Below are 16561 nucleotides of genomic sequence, written 5' to 3'. Positions count from 1 at the left end.
TTGGTTTTTCCTCGCATTTTTCTCTTTTGAAACTAATGGATAAATTTAAACTTTGACGCACAAGTAAAGCGGTGTAATATTTCGTAGGTATTACAAATAGTTTTCTGTACATTTACAAGAAAATACAATTTTCTCGTATTCTGTGATTAACGTTTTAACTATTAATTTGTATTTTCATATTCCTCAAAATTATGTGATAAATACTGCAAGTATATTTTTTTGTTGTTTCCTTTGAAGAGTATCATGAAGTTTTTTGAACATCTTCATTTGCATTTGCATTCATGGCGTCAGATTTTTTTTTAGTATAAAAGTGAGAATTCGCATTACATTTTCACGTTTATTGGTCTGAGAACTTCAAAATTCCACCTAACCGATGCGTACCCGAAAAGGAAAAACGGGCAAACGTAATGTTATTTTTGATGTGTGGTGGAAGGCTTTATTAAAATATTGCAGTGGAACTCATTAAAAAGGAGAATGTTGAAAGTTCACGTCTTGTATGAATTTAGATGTATACACATCATTGAAATTTATAAAAATTATAACTTTTTGTTTCTTAAGAGGGCATTGACATTTTACAAGTGACGTTTTACCTGTGAATGTTGTAGAGTTTCAGCATTCAGGAAACAAGTAAAATAATATCTACGTTAATGGTTATGTTAGATCGACTACTTTAATAATAAGCAATATATTTGTAAAAATTGTAGTTGTACTACGCATTAAGCTGGCCTAACATAATCAAGATGTCCACTTTAGTTATTATACACCTTAATTTGCAACTCTATAACTTTCACAAAAAGAAAATCTTGCCGTATTTTAGGGCTACATTAGAAAACAACTTGGTACTAAACTGCATCTGAACCACTTTATTTTGTTAAATTATTCCTCTTACCTAGTTTCAATAAGCAGCGGCTTCCAACATTCACCTAAGAAAAACTTCGATTAAGGCCCTCGCTTACCCGTGCACACAAACAGTGTGCAGATCTTTAGAAAAATCCACGTGGATTGAAAACTGCTCAAGATATCCGAGTTAGGTCTGTTTACGAAAAGCATTTAAGAATAGGCTGAAGACGGATGGATATTTCTGTCTTAGTATTTTTTAGTGAAATTGTATTTTATTAAAATTAACTGCATTAAAACAACTTGTATAATATTATTTATGTGTGAAACGCCATGTACAGGTTTTTGAAAGCACTCAAGTGACTTTAATTACACCTTCATTTTCATTTCTCCTTCATAAAATGTCATGGTTACCTATCAGATCTTCTATTTGCTCCATGCCCGACGAGAAGACTGCGTGGCAAACTACAGCCTTGCGCTTAGAGGCGATACCGCACTAGAATCACCAGCGAGCGTCGCACTTATCATGCCGCCTCACTGACACAGCTAAGCTTTGCGAGAACAATTCGCCCGCAGACATAGTCCAGGAGAAATAGACAAAACGAGGGCCAAACCTCTAAAAATTGGTCCAAAGTAGAATTTTTGTACAGTGATAGTCGACTAAGCTTAATAACATACCATAATTTTACTGCTGTAGACCTTGTGCGTATCACCAAAAACGTGCAAATTTAAGTCCTAGATGACAGCGACTTACAGCAGTCCCTTATAATGCTTTCCATTTATACAGTTAGTTTTTTTTTACGGAGATACTCCATAAACCTACCAAAATAATCTAGAAAAGTTTCCTTACAAAACCATGTAAAAATAATTCAAAGTTGTATACTCAATATGAAATAAAAATCGTTAATATTATTGATGAAGTTTATTTTAATCAATCCTGGAAATAAAATTATTATTTACATGCAAATAATTTACCCAACGAGGAAATAGTCCGTGTAAAAGTTTCTGCTTATTTGTTAAGCTTCAAGGCGGCACAGTTACAAAGAGTCTAGCGCAGTTAGTTGTAACGCTAGAGCAGCCTGGGCGCCGGAGTGTTCAGTCCTGGCGGAGCTCCGGTCGCAGCCAGCCTGCATGACTTGCGTTACACGCGACTTCATGGCCAAGCTCACAAGTTGGTGTGTTTATTTTGTTTAGGGTATGCTGCAAATGTGTTACTTTTTTCGATAAAGAATGTTTGAGTTAAATTAACACAAGTAAAATAATATATTAATCAATTTTCTCTTTGTGAAGGGTTTTTTAATATGGCTAAATAAAATGTAAGTTGAACTTTTTTTTTAACTTGTCGACAGTAACACCCTAAAATCCAGTTTAATAATTATATGTATATATAACTCAGGTAGGTTTTCTTTCTCATAAAGCACGATTTAAGTGTTCTTTTTTTTAATTTGGCTGGTATATGTTTCTTTGGAATGGGAGAACGGAATCACTAGTAATGTTAAAAGTCATATACTCTAGGGATCGAACATTACGTCACATTTCAGATAAAGAATGATATAATGTGAGGATATTTTTTCAGTGTGTAAATTACCAAGAAAATATTGCTATGTTTAAGAATAAAAACTTGATTTAGAACAATAACTACTTAAATTAATACATATACTAGTTAACAAAAAAGTATAATCTGAAAGTTACTGACTCATACTATCACTTTCGTAACGTAGGCAGTCGATTTGTAATTTACCCAGGCTACACGGTCAATTAGAAAACAAAATAAAATAGTTATCATTAATATACGTTATTTATAATTATAAGAAATATTTTTATTCTGGTGTAATGTGATAAAAATCAAACACGCTTTTCCATCTGCTTATAATACATAGTTAAAACACTTTACTAATGATATTTGACCTATTTAGTCAGATCTTTGTTTCCTGGGATTTGATCACCCCAACCCAAGCGACTGTATCATGGCGCCCAATAGACTGCACACTGCGACGCTCCGTAGTGAAACAGTCGTTTACTATAGACTGTTAACAAATACTGCATTTTAAAAATAAACGAAAATGCAACAACATTTGTTTAAGTGATTTTTCACGTCGGGTCATTCATGTTGATTTAATTTGTATTTTTATTTCCGTAAGTTTAAAAATATATATTATTTTATAACTTAAATTATTTTCATCGTCTATAAATGATAATATGTTAAAAACTTGTAACTTTTATCACTATTACCATGTAGGGCAATGTTTTTCGATTATTGTGGTTTACAAATTAAGATTCTACTGTAGAAATTTCATTTAAGAAATTCATTTTTTGTATCGTTGCAAGAAATTTTCATTTAGGACTTAACTGCACGTTTCCGGCGTGACGCACACGGTATGCGGTGATAAACTTTTGATAAGTTACTAAGAAGCTTTTATACTGCCACTGTACAAGCGAAGCCTTGGGATAATTTTCCATTCATTAAAAACCTTTGTTTCCTGGGCTTACACTGGCAATGCCACAGCGGTGCAGAGGACGTACGCACAAAGAGGAGGGATCGCTTGAGAAAAGCCCTCCGCCGCGGAGGGGGTTTGTGGAAGGAGAAAGGATCTCCGAAGGACTCCAGCCTCTCCCGCGGTGTTAATGCCGGCCGGGTAAGCATACGGAAGCACAACACGACGGCCCGCAGTTCCCAGCCACGCAGAATGGCAACCGAAGCCATCAGGCGCGGGGACAAACACTCCCGGTGTGGTTGCTAACGAAGAAGGTGGTTGGGTTGTCCCCCGCCACGGGCAGAGTGGCTCAAGAGAGCGGGGCTTTTGTTCTTCGGGCGAGCCGCGGGCGCTGGTCCCGAGGTCCATTAATCAAGCCGGACCCTGCGGCGTGAGGTGTGGACTCTCCCACGCCGCCATTCGTCACCTCTTGCCTCCCCTGCGGCGACACTAGCGCTCCCCGCGGCCCCTGCCGCGACACTGGCGCCCCACGCGGCGCGGCGCTGCCCTGACGACCGCACCTCGCCCTGCTCATCTATGGCAGGTAATGGGATTCCTCGAGCAGTCTTGCAGTCGGGTTGGTCCGGAAGTCGTCTGTGACACGTTTTTGTGTTCAGCTCCATAATAAATGAAGGTATCTTGGATATTGTAAATATTTCGTGATGATAATTTGCATTATCTCAAATTTCTTCCCGAATAAAATACTGCCTGAGCATGTTGATGCTTATTGAAGTGTACCATCTTAGCTCTTGGTAAATAGCATCATGTAAGAGTTATTTCGTGAACAGAATGGATGTCTAATGGAACGGAAATGCGTGACCACGACGCTACCAAATATTTATTTTTTTTTTATTTAACAAACTGTGCAGTATTTTAATAAAACTGCTTGTTGAGAATCAGATCCAAATCTCGGGTTTAAAATAATGTCAAGTATTTTTCGATTGTACCTATCGGAGCCGTTTTACTGTAAATTTTAAAATTTTGGTCTGCAAATCGAAAGATTCGATAGTCAACGTAGTTGCTCTGGTAGCAAATTCTAACGGTGGGTCCAGAAACTACGTGTGATTTGCGTCAAGAAATGTGCTGAAAACATCATTAGCTTTTATTTATCACGTTCGGCATTATTTTAAAGAATTGTGCGTTAGATTTCGGGCACGAGTTTCATGTTGTAAGGGTATTTGCAACATAACACGTGAATTTGTTTGTTACCGAGGTTAGATGTTACACATCTCTGGCGAGTACTAAAAGACTTGCTTACTTTTTTGGACAGGAATAATTGTTGTTGCTTTTTTGGTGGATAAAAATTTAGAAATTTGATATAATGGCTTTGAAGGAATAATAGATGTTTATTAATATATCAGTATATTAATAAATCCGAAAAACAACATTGAAATTAGTAATTTTGTTGGAGATTCAACAAATTAACTACAATAGTGTGGTCTGAGTATTCCTAACCAATATAGATACACTCTACTCGTATCTACATATTATGCTTGAGACGAAAGGAAATATAAACAACTAACACAAATAATCTGGCTTTACTTGCTCGTGTTTTTAAAACAATGATCACTGTGCAACAATTCATACTTTCATGGTTTCCTTTGTTCTAAGAAATTTCTGACGCAAAAACTTTCACAGCATTTAAAAATATCAGGGCTTATAACCTCCCGCCGACCTGACCGGAGTACAGGATTTTTCCCGGCGGTGCTTTTCACGAGTGCAAAACACTTTGCCTGTTTGTTTAAAGAGTTATTTGAACACATAAATTCAGACACTAGCTACTTACTGGCTTCTGATTTGGGTAATAACAAACTGCTCTCGTGATACGACCAACCAGTACAGCCTTATTTGACTAAATAAAGGTTGCAAAGCAAAAAAATTTCAACACTCTCTTAGTGGACACTATAAGAAACCCACATAAAATTGTTGCAAATATTCTAAATATCACCAAACTTTTTTGGCTATTTTTTTTCCGCTGCAATCTTTAGTAAAAAGGGCGAAAATATTTTCTTCGTGTTTGCCTTTTGAGAGTAAATGGGTATGTTATAAATCATCGGAGTTATCATTACAGGCACAGCACCAAACCTACCTATCTGCAGCCATCTAATTTCAAGCGAACAGTCATGTTATTATTATAGAGACTATAAAAGGTGTTTTACAAATATTCTGGATGCAATGTAAATAAAATAAGAGAAGCAATTGGACTACATGAAATAATATAAAATGTTTTATTGATGTTTAGTGGAACTCTCGGGTACACATAATAAGCTTTGAAAAAAAGTTTCAAAAAGTTCCAAATTCTAAATAATCCTCAGAAGTTTCTAAAGTGTCAAAAAAATATGTACAAAATAAACTGAAGCCTGTAGTCGAGCTAAAAGAGAATACTTTTTATCATACGTTTGAGATTTTTTTACTATAACTGCTAAATACAAGCTTTTTGTATTATATATAAACCTACACCTGCAAATATACACTTATATAAGTCAAGTGTGATGTATAGAATCCATTCATAAGTACACACCTGTTTCAGAGTCTGCAAGCGTCTATTAGTAATGAACGAAAAACGAAAGCTGGGAAAGTTTTGTGCTCAATTCTGTGGTTCGTATCACATAATTATAAATATTTTAAATTAAGACATATTTTATCTTGCAAATAACTAAATTAATCATAAATAATATTATTAATTTGATTTAAAAACTATTTCTGTGCTCAGTTTTTCTAATGAAACCCATAAAACAAGTCCTGGGTTTATATTCTAAACTTCAGTCATAAATTCCTAAGAGTAATTGCCAATTTCTCATGTAAACGTATCAGTTTGTAAATTCCATAACATATATTTTTTTAAAAGTTACCAAAAACATTTATTCTAAAACGGGGTTGTCTGGTAAGCCGGTTTGCGGACTATAATTTTACGGGATAACGTCATAAGAAAACATTGATGAAAATTTACATACTTTTTAATTTTCAAATATTATTTACAGTTTTTGCAAATTTAATTTAAATAATTAGTTTAAATATAAGTACGAACAATTAGTTAAAAAGCCCACCTTAACCTGTTTGATATTATAGAAGATTTTCTCGCACGGTGGTTGGCCGGTTCTTGCATGCTCGGCTCAGGCGGAAAGTGACAATTTTTCGTGCGTGCAGCCGGCGTTCATCGATTTATAAGACCTTATAAAAACGTCAAAAATAAAAAGCTTCAGAGTGCGGGTGATATTAATTTCAGAGACGTTTCAACAAACGTCCTACTTTTTTTTTTCTTTAACGCCATCAAAATGTGGCAGTTTAAATACCATAAATGTCGCTTCACGAAAGCCTTAACAATTTCATCTGTCAGTATAGGATCTTTACCTGTCTAAACTGTTTAGTACTTTTTTTTATTTCATAAAGGATGTTACACTTCATATGCAGTAGCTTTCACTATGCAGGATCACGTGGATTTTTTATTTTTTTTCAAGGGAAAGCAACACTTTACACACCAACTGTGTTTACCGTGCGTGCGCTCGACTTAACTATCAGCTCTTCAAAAGTTAACCTCGCCCGAGATCCGGGTTTCAGATACTGGTAATAACGTGGTACCGTGGAATCGAGTTCTGGCGGCGCAACACGAACACAGTGTGGAGAGGTCTCGACAAGAACACCTTAACTTTCACCGCTGGTGAATTTCTACTGAACCCATAAAACAAATCCTGGGTGTATATTCTAAACTCTTGTCATAAATTTATAAGAGTAATTATCAATTTTATATTGTCCGTTTGCTATTTTTTAAGTGACCTATATAGTCTTTTTTTTTACTCAATGCGAAAAATTAATCACGCTAATGGATATTAGGTTATTTCACTAAGTTTAAATAATACTAGGTGAGGCAGAAGGGTCAGGCGTTTTTGAAATGGCTAGTACTCCCTCCTTTTGGGGACGAGCCCTGTGCGGAAAGTCACGACAGGTTTGTGAGGTCTTAGTATTTGTTTATCAGTTGAAGTCACGTTCCCGTGGACGGTAGAGCACCGCGTTTTTGCATACGACAGTTTTTTTTCGGAAATAATACGACGATCACGGCAGTTCAGCGCGAATTTCGTCGCCACTTCAACATCCACAGAAAACAAGCTGTTCCCGTGCGAAACATCATTCTGCGTTGGGTTTAAGCACTTCGTACACGAAGAGTTTTGATAAACATAAGACCACCAGGGGCTTGAACCCCTGAAACTGTGGAAGCTGTTCGACAATCCCTTCTGTGCAGTCCAGGTCGATCTGCTCGGCGGCATGCTGCTGAACTCGGCCTCAGTAAGCCTTTGGTAAGAAGTATTTTGCATTTAGAGCTGCATTAACACCCATAAAAATTGGCCATTGTGCAAAATTTGCAGCCTGGGGATTACGCTCGCCGACTGATCTACGCGCGTGAGATGGAAGCACTTTTTGAGCAAAATGAAAACTTCATTTTGTTCATGAGTGATGAAGCTCATTTTCATCTCCATGGCACGGTGAATCAACAGAACTGCCGTTATTTGGCTAGTGAACATCCTAGATATTTACACGAAAGACCGCTGCATAGCCCGAAAGTGTCGTCTTGGTGCGCTATAGCCACAACTTGCGGTATCGTCCCTTACTTTTTCAAAGACGATAATCGAAATGCTGTTACCGTGACCTCGGAGCGCTATTTCGAGATGATAAACAAACTTCTTTTTCAATGAATTACGAGACAAAGTTGAATACCTATCCGACATGTGTGGTTTCGACAGGATGGGGCAACAACCCACACAGCTAGAGAATCAATGGACATTCTTCGCCCTCTCTTCCCTGGTCGCGTCATTCCCAGGTTTGGTGACACTCATGGGCCCTCTCGGTCTCCCGATTTAACCACGTGCGATTTCCTCTCGTGGGGTCACCTCAAGGCACGTGCGTACCAGCACAAGCCCCGAACAATAGAAGAACTGGAGGAAACGATGCGCGTGGAAGCCGCCCAAATCGACCGACCAATTGTGGAAAGAGTGAATGCCAACTTCCAAGAACGCCTCCAAAAGTACACCGCTGATCGTTTCATGAAGGGTGTGATTTTCCCCTCTTTATTTCCTCAAATGCAATGGAAAGACAAACCAGAATATGTCAATAAATTATTATTTTTTAAACCATTAACGATGTTATGATTTTTTTTTAAAACTGTCCGTCCTTTCTGCCTCAACCAGTATTTCCGAAATTAGGAAAATAGAATTGGTTTTAAAATAAATCTAACAGTACTACCATTCAACTTCAATTTAAATGTTGAAATAGCGTCGTACTTGGGTGTTCGTACCTTAGGTATGCTTCAATGGAATGCTGCAACCGATAATGTCGTGACGTTGGTGGTGAGTTACGGTGCAAGATCATTGAGCGCAGCGGTCCCTGACAACACCTGGCGGATTGATTCGCAGTTGTTCAGCTTTACCTTCCGCGCTACGGAGGCAGGAGGGCTTCACTGCGCCCAGTCCAGGAGTGTAGCCCCGGGCCCTTGGTCTTCTGAACCGGGAGTCATGCGGGCTGATTGCGAGCACTCGCCGCTTTCGACTGTCGACGCGTCGTGTTCGGTAACGTGTTCCGTCATGATCCGTGACCACTGTGAGCCACGGTGTGAGTCGATGACGTCAAAGGGCAAGCAACCTCGGGACAGTGAACTTGTTTTATGAATAAACTGTTTGGTCAGTTAAACATGGCAATTCTTTCACTGGTCGCTTAAAAATTTATTTTTATGGTATTTTTTCTAGCATTTAATATTTTGCTGATTTATTTTGTGATATTTTTAAAGTGAAATTCAGTGGTTAAACGTGTGTGCATTGCCATATCAAAAATCAAAGCGTAGACTGAAAAAAATAAAACTACTTAACTGACCGTTTCTAACTTTAACTATGAATTAAGTCAAAATTCAATTTTTATAAGTTAAGTTTTTTTAATATATTAAATATATTTTAATATATTAAAAATATATAGTATTTCCACTCAAATAGAACACTTTTCATATTTATTATCACTAACCTAGATCGTTAGCATTTATTCTCTACCTACTGACACAAACGTGGAATGTAACGTAGCAACTGTGCGAAGAATTCCATCAGAAATGTGTGCTCGTACACAAATTTCACCGTAGATACCATCACAATCTAATCAATAGCCAGAGTTCAGATGTAAACGTTGTGTTGTATTCATGTAGCTTCTTCTTACGGTTATCACCACGACCTTCGTTTTTTTTTTGTGCCTTGGATCGCAAAATGCGAGTTCACGATCAGTTCGCAAACCGCCGGACCAAAAGGCTAGATGTCGAAACGAAATGTATTCGTAAACCTGTTCTAAGAATTGTTCTAGAATTTTTTTAATACATCATTGGTGGTAAAAATGTATGTCATAATAAACCTCAATAAAGGGCGAAAAAATATTTATGAATACGCAAAATCATAGAGAACAATTCAAAATTAGCCTAGTTCAAAAAATTAAACACATAGACAGCACAGAAAATTCCGTGGAAGTAATTAGTCAAAACATTCTTACAGCACACACAGACACAGAGGGCTTACAATGACGAGACAGTAGCAAGAAGAACAGTAAAGACCATAAACTACCTTGGACATACAGACAAACCAAACAATGATACTAAACAGGTAATGTGTACAACACAACGTCAGCTCAGAGAAGCACAGGTGAACCCAGCGATGTTACAAAACATATATTCTGAACACAAAAGCACAAAATTAAAATGTGGGAACTTGGAAATAAATTACTAGGAATTTTTTTTAAGTATACACAGGTGGTACCATCTCGCTTCAGCTGTAAACAGATGAATTGCTTCTTCGGAGTGAAATATTTTCGAATACAATGTGTGTGTGTTTTTTTTTTCCGAGGTAGAGTGGACTGAGTTTAAAATCCGGAATGCAAATTCAGTCGGTTATCTCAGAAAGTGCAGGTCATATCACTTCCATTTAAGCTTAACTCCAACACCTACTCGATGAAGTTCAAACTGCGCCATGAGATAACACCAGATCTTTTCGCAACAATGCTGACCGGAACAAAATCTTTATAATATTCTCTCATTGACAAATTTTGTCTCATTTGCGTTAAAACTGCCGCTTTAAAAGAAGCTATATCCACACGCTTGCATTTTCATTACAATCTGTATAAAAAAAATTTAGAAGTTACATTAATTATACGAACTTCTCAATGGTAAATGCGTCTCAAATAAACAAAGATTTTTCCGTAGTTCCAGATCAGTGAATAATCGAATAAACTCTACCAGGTTGAATCTCCTGAGATATTTTCTTTGTAAACAGTTTTATAGACACGTAGAAGGGAAAATAAAGTAGGTTTTCTGTGAACTCAACCAGTTATTTGAAGGTTTTTTTAAGATACCAATACCTCATTAGTTACATAAATAAAACTTCAGCATACTTAATCGTACTTAAAATCTCGGAATGACTTTTAACCAGAATTTTTACAAGTCTACGCTGAAAAATGTTTACAGAATATTAATGTCCATCACTAACTGTCGGTGACGACATATTTACAAATATTTACAAACCCAATTACATTGAAGTTAAAAATAATAAGTGTTGACAGGGCAGTTCAATGTAAATTATTCACAACAATAAAATATAAGTGCACCTAAACTATGCATCAAAAACTTATTTTCTTCATTTAGCGCACATGCATTTATTTTGTCTGCATTCAACATAACTCTATATTGATTTCATTTACATCTACATAACTGGTGCTAAGGTGTTGCTTTGTTCTGCATGTTAGGGACAGTTGGGAACTGACTCTATATAATAATAGCTGAAGTACCTGGTGTTTCCCGCGCTGAACATAGGGTAGGGAGTATTTGTTTACGAAATCTGATATATATAGTATTTGTCTTCTTAATTTGAACTGTAAGTGTGCAAAATTTCATCAAAAGTTACCCAAATTCTGATTCAAGGCTTAGAAAAGGGAAATTTATGATGTGGGGAGGAGGGCAGCAGAAAAGTAGTGTTTCAAAATCTCATGCATTTATTAACTTTTACAAATCAAATTTAAATAGTAGTGTTCTATTTTTTCAAAATTTCATCAAGGATTGAAAAGTTGTCCTTAAAGGGATGGGAAAGGGAGATGGGGTATAATTTTTAATATCATGTATTCATTAAACCTTTTTTATTATGAAAATCAGTTTTAGCCAGTAATTGTCCTCCTCTTTTAAATTTCAAGTGTGCAATATGTTATCAAGTTGTACTAGTACTATAATTTAAGTGACGGGATAGGTAGACGGGGGTGGATTTTTGAAATATCGTGTAGATAGTTTGATGGGGCTCGGGTTGGCCCAATTTCATCAAGAAATACCATAATACTTCCTTAAGGGTAGTAAGGCAAATTATGGTTTTTTTTTTCGAAATTTCACATAGAAAGGGGATTGGAGAACTTTTTGAATTGGACATAGTCAGTTATCATCTTCTTAATTTTAACGCCAAGTGTGTAATTTTTCATAAATAAATATAAATATCATTTTTAAAGGATGGAAAAAAGGACGTGGTGGTTTCTGAAACCCTTTGTGGACAGGAAGATGGATTAGGCTATTAATCAATCAGATAACGTAGTAAATTTCCTCTTTTTTTTTACATTAATTGTGCTTAATTTCATTTATAGATAGGTACCAAAATCACGCTTTAAGAGATGAAAAAGGGGGATCGGGTGGTTTTTCAAAATCAAATGTACTAGTGACGTTACAATGTTAAACAGTAATTTTCTTCTTATTTTGAGTGTCATTTGTGCAAATTTTCATCAAGCAGTACCAAGGGTGGGAAAGAAGGATGAGGGTGGTTTTTCTACATTTCCCCCATTTTTATAAATCAGTTAAATATAGTAATTTCCCCCTTTATTTAAACGCAAAGTGTGGTAATTTTAATCAAAAAGTACAAAAAATCTGTTGTAGGGAGTGGAAAATGAAGATGGTTTTTTTTATGTAGAAATTGACCCACCTATTTTTTAGAGAGCAATTATAAACAGAATTTTTCCCCTTTTTTGAATGCAAGTGAAATAACTTTCATCAACTGATGTTAAAGATCAGTTTTAAGGGGTGGGGACATGGGATGGGGGTGGTTTTTCGAAATTTCACCTAGACAGTGACCTTCCTCTTGTTTAAAGGTCTAGTGTGTAAATTTCATTGCACTCGGGATGAATGGTTTAAAAACGCATGGAAAAAACAAACAATCATTTTTTTATGTAGATATATGTATTTATAATTTTTATGGGCACAATAACCGACATAACTTAGCAAAAATCACTTCCAAACTTATACGTAAACTATAGTAATGTAAAAATCTCGGTCAAGTTCTTTAAAGAGCAAAATCAAACCAAATATGTATAAATGGGAAAGGTTTATTGAAAAACCAAAAATATCGCTATATAAATTTCATAATATGACGAATATCCCATCTGTTTGAACGTATTAGAACTAGTAGGAGTGAAGCCAATAACATTTGTCTAAAAACAGTTTTTAATCAACCAACCATAATTGCAAGGCGTTGAAAAAACAATGGTCGGAGGACAAATAAATTCATAACTCCCCTAGTAGGCACATCATCGAACCGTTCAAATTGTTTCTATTTATAAATATAATAATTTGTTATTTTAATCTTTTGTCTAAAACTGTTTTGAAAAGATGAGCTATTGCTGCAAGGCGTAAAAACACAGCGCTTAAATTAATAATATATGCATCATTTTCGTACCATATACACTATTGAATCGGTTTTTTATTTATTGTAAAACCATTAAAATACTATCCAAAACTTTAATGTGAAATAATTTTTATACGACCAACAATTAATTGCAAGGGGTGGAAAAAACAAGGGTTGAAAGACAAAAAACTGCATAACTCAGTATTAAAATTGTTAGTAAACCTTATAAGCATTATCTAAACCTTTTACCTGAAACAATTTATGATACAACCAACTATTGCTGCAAATAGTTAAAAGACAAAAAAAATCATATCTCTCTTAGTAATTACATCATATAATCTGTTTAAATTGTTCGTAAAATTATAATTTTTATTTACAACTTTTGTCTGAAACTGTTTTTGACAAGAAGAATCATTTCTGCAAGGGGTTGACAAAAGAAACCAAGGTAAAAATAAGAAAAAAAAATAGTAATATCCGTATCATATACGCTATTAAATCCGTTCTTATTCATTGCGAAACCGTAAAATATATACAAATTTCATCCGAAATAATATTTTATTCTACCAACGATTACCGCAAGGGGTGGAAAAAACCAGAATTTTGAATACAAATAAATAAAACTTTCGAACTATGTAGTGATAGGTCAACTCTCAATTTTCTATAATCCAAATCTCGAATTCGAATCGCAAATATTATATCAAATATAGATACCCCTCGAATCCAAATCCAGGGCGGAAGGGTCAAAAATATGTTAATACACAATAAATTTGAAACATGTTGAAACCTTCAACCTGAAACCCTTCTTCCTCCTTAATTGGAAGAGGGGTTGCGTCCCCGACTCACTCTGGGCGCGAAGGGAAAAAATAAATATTAAAACCAGGCATAAAAAGCTAAACAATATAAATTCCCCACACCACTGCCCAGGGGTCAGGCCAAAAACTTCAAAGGATATAATAGCAGAGTAACCATTAAACAAACAAGAGGCAAGACTTTGGACGTATGTTATTAAAAAATAGAAATTTGCAAAAATAGTATTTACTATACATAACCATACAAGCTTAGTTACAAAAGCTGACGTTAATAATGGCAGCATCTTATCCCCATTTGCGAAACTAACAATAACCTTTAAAAAATCGTAAAAATATAAATACTGATAACAACAAGTATAAAAAATATATATATATAAAATATTAACAACGCCTTTAATAAGTAATCAACTATTATCACCAAAAGGGCGTGAGGCGTGGCCACTATAAAATACCAAATTTAACTGACTGCCCTAATACCAAAAATCAAACAAGACAATGAATACAAATATATAAAAAATTCTACAATAATAATACTGAAGTACAAAAAATTTATTTAAATAAAGTTCTTAAACTCTCAATCAACGGTTTAGTCTTTCTTCAGATGTTCGTTACTAAAGACTTGCCAAAAAAACAAAGTTAATATCCTAGGCGTGCGCTGGCTTCCTGACCTTCCTCACCAACTCCAGAGTCTAATGCCACGCCGGGCCATAGGTACGAATTCACAAAGGCGTGAACGATGATCAAAAAAAAATTATCTTATTTTTAAGGGAAATGTAGCAAACACTCTTCACGTAACATAACTATGTTACCACAGAAGTATTTATCATCTACTTCAAACAAAGTCTTACTTCTTTATTAACTTGCCAATGATTTCATAAAAACGTAGAATGGCCGCACCAACCAGCATCAGGCTGCGCATGTAGTCCAATACCGATCGCATACTTTTAATAATACTGCACAAGCTGATTATATTAGCTAAAGCCAACTTTAAGTATGCAAATTCCGAAGACAAAGTCTCAAAAACAAATTGCAAAATGTTCGTTTCTTCCAAACTTATACTTTTATTACAACTACAGGCAAACGGGCGACCATTTTAAAAAATCCCACACTGGAACAACGTGTGAAACAAATGGGCCTCTTCACCAAACAGGCTAATAAAAGTTCCGTCCAAATAAAATTTAGTATGGGAAAATACACAGTTCACAAGGTTTGCCAAAAACCAGTGCAGCACCACGAGGGTAAAAATCAAAATCGCGGCCTCTCTTTACCTTGATTACTTCTGTATCACAGGGCAATCCATTGCCCTGTCACCCAGCGTGGAGCCTCCATCCCAATACTCTTCGTCGCCCGTTGCCGCCCGGCACACCAGTCCGCACCGTCACATAGCTCTGTCCTCGACGGTCGCTGGCCACACACTCCACGCGGCCCCAGCTGATTTTCACTCCCGGCAAGCCGAATGTCTGACGTCATCAGCCAACCGCCGGGCGCTCGCCAAGTGTAATTTACGTGAAACACAATCGATGTTCTTAAACTCATAATCGATAGCTACCAAACGGCGTATAACTAATTAACAGAAACAAATATAATTTAAAAAATTTACAGATAAATTAACATTAATTAAAAAAGGCGTAAAAATACGTGAAATAAAAAACCATATAAAACTAGAGACCAGCAACAAAAATAAATTACAAGTAAAAATGTGGCCCTGCCGGCCACAACCCCTTTAAATTTTGGTTTCACAAACTAAATTTCCATATTCAATTCATATTTTATATTTTTATTTATATAGGCCCTATTACATACCAAAAGTTCAATATTTTGCGGGCTGTTAACAGGACAGCTATGAAGAAAACAATATAACTAGTAAACTTCAGTAGTTATCAGAGTATAAATTGCTTTTAGTTAATTCATTTCCTCTAAAATAATTTTGCCAATCTTTTTCCTTGAATATATAATCATTCGAGTACCCAGGTTTTTGATGGTATTTGAGGATCTGAATATATGATTGGCCCATCCTTAATCTATGAAATCCGTTCTTAATGATTTTAAACTTTCTAAATATGATCTGAAATTTTTGTCTTAAGTACATTTATATGCAACCAACCATTGCTGCAAGGGGTGAAAATAACAAGGGTTTAAAGACAAAAAAAAATTTAACCAAACATTTTCAATTTTTTATTCCATTGGGTTTTCCTAGTCCAGACTGTAAAAAAATATAAAAAATATAATTTCTCCAGCTGTTTTTACAAAAACTTACGGACTACCCATTTTTTGTTTGAATTTAGCAACTAAAAGAGTCAACAAGCGTAACCATGTTAAACGTAAAAATAAAATAAAAAATGAGGGAACAATTCAATGCTGTGACACAATATATAATTTATTTTGTATATTTCAAAGATATTGCAGTTGTTGCCATAAATCGATTTTCGTTTCACGGTTCATGGACCCTAAATATCGTTCAGCTGAAATTATTTGGTGGGTAAAATCGGTAAATGTGGTAGATAGGGTAAAGTTTTTTTTAATAAATTCCTTTTAAAAATGTATTGTTAAAAATTTCTTCAGTTTAAGACATTTATACGACGTGAGATTCATACCAAAACTTCATTCTGCGTTATTTTTGGTTATACCAACAAATACCACAAAGGTTGTATAAAACACAGTTTGAAATTTAAAAAATTATTTTTTTTCCCTTAGACGGTAAACTATAATTTCCGCTTGATTTTATTGTGTAACTTTTAAATATTACTTAACCTATAATATGAAACGATTTTTTTAT

This window comes from Bacillus rossius, chromosome 1, assembly GCF_032445375.1.
Source record: "Bacillus rossius redtenbacheri isolate Brsri chromosome 1, Brsri_v3, whole genome shotgun sequence".
NCBI lineage: Eukaryota > Metazoa > Arthropoda > Insecta > Phasmatodea > Bacillidae > Bacillus > Bacillus rossius.
Note: the sequence above shows the minus strand (reverse complement) of the source record.